The sequence below is a fragment of the Lithobates pipiens genome, unplaced genomic scaffold (assembly GCF_037356315.1).
Source record: "Lithobates pipiens isolate NorthernLeopardFrog02 unplaced genomic scaffold, aLitPip1_a1.2 Scaffold_28, whole genome shotgun sequence".
In the NCBI taxonomy this organism is placed as follows: domain Eukaryota; kingdom Metazoa; phylum Chordata; class Amphibia; order Anura; family Ranidae; genus Lithobates; species Lithobates pipiens.
In genome coordinates this window covers 55,232,288-55,239,935 of record NW_027507789.1, presented here as the reverse complement: position 1 = coordinate 55,239,935, position 7,648 = coordinate 55,232,288, and the positions used below count along the sequence as shown (strand labels likewise).

At 38.8% G+C, this 7,648-nt stretch overlaps 1 long non-coding RNA gene across 1 annotated transcript; it reads right to left on the bottom strand.

The window, feature by feature from the left end:
- Positions 1 to 1,981: 1,981 nt before the first annotated feature.
- Positions 1,982 to 3,005, bottom strand: LOC143934854 (uncharacterized). The gene is made up of 3 exons (XR_013263387.1): positions 2,645 to 3,005; positions 2,394 to 2,546; positions 1,982 to 2,093 (listed from the first exon to the last, which is right to left on the bottom strand). It is a non-coding gene; the product is annotated as an uncharacterized LOC143934854 (long non-coding RNA).
- Positions 3,006 to 7,648: the final 4,643 nt, after the last annotated feature.

Here is a 7,648-nt window from a genome sequence, read left to right as displayed (position 1 = left end):
TATATATCCCGCTATATCTGTTGGCACTATATAAATCCTGTATAATAATAATATTATATCTCTTAAATGAACCGCCATAACGGTAAGGCGATTCACGCAATAGAGCCGACCTGCCACCATATATCGGCAACGGCTGGTCGTCAAGTGGTTAACTGGCCTACCTGCAGTCCAGACCTTTTACCAATTAAAAAATGTTGATGCATCTTTACAGAGATGTCATGAAGAAAGTACATGTGGCAGGTGGGATAGCTTCACTAACACCCCCTTTAACTGAAGCACATATTGTTGAGCACAAATCTATGAGCACAAAAATTTTAAACTTCTGAACTTTAATCTGATGACCCAGGCTCCTCTTTCTATGAATGGTTATTATAGGTTTCAGTTTGAACTTTCTCAAAGTAACTACATTCACCCACACTGTACCTAGTAACTCATCGTGGAGCCAGCTGTAGATATAAACAGAGCATATTTCAAATGAATGCTTTTCTCTTGTTCTCATTTGAAATTAAAAAAAGAAGACTAAAATATGTAATTTACAAAAATGGGCACCATTATGCCTTTAATGGCAAGTAAAATGAAATTACAACCTTGTTTATATAAATGGGATACCGATAAGATCCTAAATCCATAATAAAAGATTAAGAAGCTTATCAGAAGTGAATATATTTGAATTAAATTTCTGACCCTAATGGGAGATATTTTCCTATACACAGCTGACTTGCTATTAGTAATTCAATTTAAAAGCTTTGTAAGCCGTTTAGCACTGGTTATGCATTTTATACATGCAGTGGTTATTCTCAGCAGTCCTAGAATTGGAATGGTAATATTCTCTTTTCAAGCTAGATATACTAAAATGAACTGTGCATTAACAGATTATTTATTGGAAACCATATTGTGCAAATATGGATATGGGCCATATAGTAAATTTTGCAGAAAGTTTTTCACTTTAGGTGTCACATTCATTTACCTCACCCCAGTGCCGGTGCCTCTTCTGTTTCTGGAAGACACAGATGCTTCTAGGTCCTGCAATGTGTCACATGACCAGTAAATCAATTAGGGCTCGAGCAGAACGCAATGTCACAGCATTTAGTCAATGACAGTGCCTATGGGTTTTGCCCCAGCCTGTGCTGCTCAATATTCCTTTAAATATCGCACCTGGGGGTGTTCTTAGTATGCCTGTAAGGTAGCGCATCTTTCCTATGTTTATAACTGTGCCACAGCAAAATGACATTTCTAAAGGAAAAAAATGTAATTTAAAATGGCTCGTTGCTGTAATGTATTGTCAGATCCTGGCAAAAGAGATAAAAATACCTAAAAAAAAATGTAGTGGATGTCCCCCCAAAATCCATACCAGGCCCTTCTGGTATGGATATTAAAGGGAAACCCGCACAAATATTTAAAAAAACAATGGCACAGGGGTCCTCCAGGCACTATATACTCTGAACAGCAGTATATACCCTAGAAATAAGTTGGTCCACACTATCCCAGAGACACATTACTGTTAAAGGTACCTCATCCCCCAATAATTCTATAAATATTATATCCACGAATAGGAAAAAGGGAGGGGGGGGCCAGGGGATTTTTTAACGGTACATTAATTAAAGAGACAAAGATTTCTTAAAAAAGAATTCATAGCTTTAATGTTGGAAATATGTTAAAATTATTTTGGAGAAACCAAAATAGCAAAAATATAATAGCAAATACACATTTTATACAAAAAGTTACATGACACAAGATATAGGGGATCCTGAAATTGTTAGTTGCTGAGAATGATCATATATCCTCCCGACATGTTTCGCGTTTTTGCTTCTTCAGGGGAGTATGCAACTAACATGAACATAAACATAAAGAGAGGTTTAAGAATACAGAAAATACAATTATGCCATACAATTAGATACACATAAATTTCAGAACATTAGGTATGAAATTGGTCTCAATTTGCTCAGTCCAAATGCTTACCCAGATATAATCATTTCCTGCATCGCAGCCCACAGGCCAACAGATGGTGAAATAGATGACAAGAATTAGGTGACAGGATCAAATGCTAAAAACAACCCAGCCTCATGCAGGGCATAGATGGAGGTAGACAAGCGCTACAAAGATCAAAAACAAAATCCAGAGATAAATACCAAGTATGACAAGTCCAGCACAGGTATTAAAAAATGTTAGTTTGTAACAAAGTGGGTAAGTAGATATCAATCCCTAAATTATAAAAGGGAATTGGGGCTGAGAAACATGCCTCCATAGTAGGATATGAGATGCTTATTATCAGAGGGATGGAACAATTGATTTTAATTAAGCCTAATTAGTATAAGGGTTGAAAGAAGTGGCTACTGGGGGTATACTACAAAAATACTGTTAAAGAGAGTAGAAGGAATAAGAATTATTTTTACCTGCAGTTAGAATCAGAGATGAAAGAGTTAATTCCATATGATGGTATTGGTGCAATACAAATGCAACAAGTTACAAAAAAGGAATCAATTGATTCATTATGATGTTTTATAAGTTGCAGAGTGCAGCGATATGCTGCCACTGCCAGGCTGAACCTACAAGTAAATAAAAAGAAGGATGACTAAATATAGGTATAGAAAGATGAGAAGCGGTATTATAACAGTATAAAATTCAGCTAAAGAAATATATTTACCAAGAGGAAAAGTTAGCGTGGCGGTAGTATCTGTGCTGAACCTGCGCTACAGATGAAATGACAGCGCTGCCTATTTATATCCCCCATCCATCGAGCCGGCGTCTGACGTCACCGGCTCGATGCGGACAGCCATAGGTGGAAGCAGTGAGCATGTGCAGAGCCTTTCAAGTCGGCATTTGAACTACCAACCCCATAATGCCTCAGTGCTGACACGAGGTTAATTTGGACAAATGCTGATGGAGATGGGGCTAAGCTGACTCTCCGCCCTTGAAGGGGGCGGGAAGACACAAGTCAGCATAGAGGGCAGAAGAAACGACGATTATCATGGCTTTTAACCCTAGAGGGGATTACATGCTCACTGCCACCTCAAATCGGGCGCCGCCTGGGGATAATACCTAGCTGCGCCCTTGGGTGTCCATATGCCCTTGCATACTTGGAGCAAGGGAAGATAAAAAGCAGAGTATCAAGTCCAAATCAAAAAATATATGGCTTTGGATTGCGGTGCAGGGAAGGAGGGAGAAAGCAGAGCTCCTCAATGTGGGTGGGGCTCATAGAGAGCAACAGAGATCCCAAGTGTGCAAACCATGAAACCCACCTTGGGCCAAGCAAAGCGAGACATTAGACGGTATATATTACCGGTACAGCGTTAATAATAATTGATAATGACATTAATTGATGTACAGAGATATTTTTTTGATATAACATAAACATAAAAAGAAAATAAAATATTTTGTTGAAAACAAAAAGACAAAAAGAAAAAGAAAAACCAATGACTTGGGGAGGGGGTAGAAGGAAAGGAAGGAAAAGGGAAAAAGATGAACAAAAAAGGGGAAAAGGGGGATATCACCTCTCTCTCTTCATGCCAGGTTCCACGGGGGCTCACAGCTAAGGTAGGAGGGTTCATGAAACAAACAAACAGAGATTAGCTATAGAAAGGATCTGTAGCTTATATTTTCATTGAAACCAGGGTATTTAGTGGCTTTTAGAATAAAGATCCACTTAGCTTCAGTTTGTAAGAGAAGCTTGTCCACTGAGCCACCTCTTGAGTTTAGAGGTATATGGGCCAGGGTTGAGAAACGTATCCAGTTGGGGTCAAAAGCATGATAGGTGCCTATGTGCCTACTTATGGCTGTGGTGATTTTTTTATTAAGAATAGGTTTGATGTGGTCTTTTATGCGGATAGAAAATAGTCTTTTAGTTTTACCTACGTAAAATCCTCCACAACGGCATTGGGCCAAATATACAACGCCTGGAGTGGAGCATGTAACGTGAAATTTCGAAACAAAACGGTTGCCGTTTGGCAATCTGATCTTTTGAGAGTTATGTATATAGGGACACATGTCACATTGCCCGCATGCATAGGTACCTGGATATTTGGATTTAGTATCACCTGAGGAGTCCTGAAAGTGACTTCTAACTAAGCTGTCCTTGAGTGATTGAGGTCTCATATAGGTGATTGATGGTGCATCATTTATGTACTGATTAACAATAGGATCGGCTTTTAAAAGAGGCCAAAACTTATTGATTATAGCACGGAACGAATGATGTTGGTTAGAGTATTTGGTAATGATACGTACTTTGTTATCGAAATTTTTTTGTTTATTGGAGAAGAGAAGGGAAGTCCTATCTTTATTTTTTACTCTATTATATGATTTTTTCAGAGATACATGACTGTATCCACGTGCTCTGAGTCTATTGTATAAGTCATTGGCTGCAATCTTAAAGTCAGAGTCAGTACTGCAATTACGTTTGGCCCTTAGATACTGGCTGTAGGGGATACTCTTTAGGAGAGGTTTTGGGTGAAAGCTTGTCGCATGCAAGACCGTATTGCCAGCAGTAGGCTTTCTGTATAAGGCAGAATAAACATGTCCAGTGGCATCAATTTTAATAGTTAAGTCCAAAAATTCAATGGAGTTTTGGCTGTAATTCAACGTAAACTTTAAATTGAATGGATTCACAGAAAGTAAATTGAAAAAGAGTAACAAATCTGATTCTGATCCTGACCAAAAAAATAAAATATCATCAATGTACCTGTACCAGGCTGTGATGTTACTTAGAAAAGGGACGAGGTCTTCACGCGCGAAGGTATCTTTTTCCCACCCCCCCAGGTACAGGTTGGCATACGATGGGGCACATTTAGTCCCCATCGCAACCCCCTGCACCTGGAGGTAGTGGGATTGGTTAAATTGGAATACGTTGTGCTTTAAAATAAAATCCAATAGCTTCATAACAAATTCATTATAAGCGAAGAAATTTGAGCCTCTTTCTTGCAAATAGGAGCGTATTATTTGTAAACCTTTGGTATGTGGTATAGCATTATACAAACATTCCACGTCGATGGAAACCAACCATGACTGTGCCGGTAGGCTGATACCCTCGAGTATCTTTAGAAGATCGATGGTATCCTTTACATAAGAAAAAAGGGAAATGACGTGCGGTGTAAGGTGTTTATCTACAAGGCTACTTGCATTTTCTGTCAAACTATCACAGCTGGAAATGATGGGACGTCCCGGAGGATCAGTTAGAGATTTGTGCACCTTCGGGAGGGCATAGAAAGTAGCAACTTTTGGATCTTTAGAATTTAAAAAGTTCCATGTGCCTTTGTCTATAGTACCAGATTTGTATGCATTAAAGATTATCGAACGATATTGTGTGTCAAAATGAGAGATTAAAGACACAGAAATTGGTCGATACCAGTCAGAGTTTTGAAGAATCTTATTACACATATTGAGATATTGTGAAGTATTCATAATTACGATGTTTCCACCTTTATCCGCGGGTTTTATGATTATATTGGGATTAGTTTTGAGTAGTTTTAATGCCTTTAATTGATTATGCGTTAGATTATGTTTGTTGGTCAATGGAAAATGCGTTTGTTCGATTGCCTGGCAAACTTGTTGGGTAAATGCCCAAATATTTGGATTTGTATTTAGGAGTGGGAAGTTTGTTGACTTAGGTTTAAACATTTCTAAAGGGGGAAAAGAAACTGACTGTACCGATAAACCAGTGGAAGAGATGGTTATCTCATCATCAGGAGGTACTTGGCCCTCTTCCCATAGATCCATCAAATTGGAGAGGGCTTGTTGATCAGCACTATTTACCTCATTGGTGAGTTTCAATGTATTTATTTGTACAGTCGGTTGCTTGGGCTTATGAAAAAAGGTTCTAAATATCAGTTTTCGTGCAAATAAATGTATATCTTTTATCAGAGAGAATTTGTCCGAGCTTGAATCAGGGCAGAAGGTCAGTCCTAGTTTCAGAACATCGAGTTCGTGACTCGTGAGCACATAAGACGATAAGTTGACTATAGATAATTCATTCCCTGAATTTAGTTCTGGGTAGGTAGGAGAAGATTGGGTTAGGTATTGGGTGGTTGAGGGGAATCTTTCCCTAAAAAAATAGGGGCGATTCGGAGGTCCGCCGGTAGGGGAGCACCACTAGGTGAAATGATGATGTCATTAGTGTTGGTGATGGGTAGGGATGATGTCAAAGGGGCTGATTTTGTGAAGGAAGACGTGAGAGTGGTAGACATAGAAGTGTTACTGGAGGTGGAAATGGACAAGGATGTGTTAATGGGGGTGGGAGTGATGAGAGGTGGGGGTGGTGGTGGGTGATGGAACATCATTAAGGGACGAACAGGGACTTGGTTGGAAATAGGATGAGTTCGAGGTGGTAAAGGGGTACTGAGGTGTTGGTTGGGTGCTGCCATAGCGGCGCCCTCCAAATCGCTTTTTCTCCTCTTTGGGAGTCTATCTCCCGATAAATCACGATAAATTGTGGAATGATTGGATGGAAAGGAGGTTGATGAAGCACTCGATCTAGTTTCATCATCATTATAATCCCTCCTGTTAGAGGGGCGTGATGCTCTAAAGAACTTATTTTTATTTTTACCATCTGTTGGCCATTTGTATGCCGAACCGTTCGAGTAGGAATTACTATCACGTGTAAGTTTATTTTGTTTTAAACGTATTATCTCTAAGGTATAATTTTCAATGTGTTTGGATAATTCAGATTCCTTGCGTTTAAATTTAGAAGTGGAGGTTATTTTAGCATATTCATCGTACCATTTTTTAATGGAATTATCTATCAAGTCGATATCATGCGAATATTGGATGGCTAATAAAGTCATCATTGCAATCGAACACGTTTGTAGGTTTTCTTCCCATTTTTGCTTGATGAGATTGTCAATTTTGTTTAGATTGGGGAAAATTTGTATTCTAAGGCCAAAAGGCACGATTTGTTGATCAATGTATTTGTGGCCTGGGAGGGCCTAATGAACAAAGCCTCTGACCTTCAAAAGAATAGTGAACCATCGGATAAGGATCTTGACCTTGCTTTGCAATATTTGCAACGCCTCTTGGAACGTAAGGTTAGAATTTTTTAGCACAGAAAGTTTTTTCACAAATACATTGATCAACAAATCGTGCCTTTTGGCCTTAGAATACAAATTTTCCCCAATCTAAACAAAATTGACAATCTCATCAAGCAAAAATGGGAAGAAAACCTACAAACGTGTTCGATTGCAATGATGACTTTATTAGCCATCCAATATTCGCATGATATCGACTTGATAGATAATTCCATTAAAAAATGGTACGATGAATATGCTAAAATAACCTCCACTTCTAAATTTAAACGCAAGGAATCTGAATTATCCAAACACATTGAAAATTATACCTTAGAGATAATACGTTTAAAACAAAATAAACTTACACGTGATAGTAATTCCTACTCGAACGGTTCGGCATACAAATGGCCAACAGATGGTAAAAATAAAAATAAGTTCTTTAGAGCATCACGCCCCTCTAACAGGAGGGATTATAATGATGATGAAACTAGATCGAGTGCTTCATCAACCTCCTTTCCATCCAATCATTCCACAATTTATCGTGATTTATCGGGAGATAGACTCCCAAAGAGGAGAAAAAGCGATTTGGAGGGCGCCGCTATGGCAGCACCCAACCAACACCTCAGTACCCCTTTACCACCTCGAACTCATCCTAT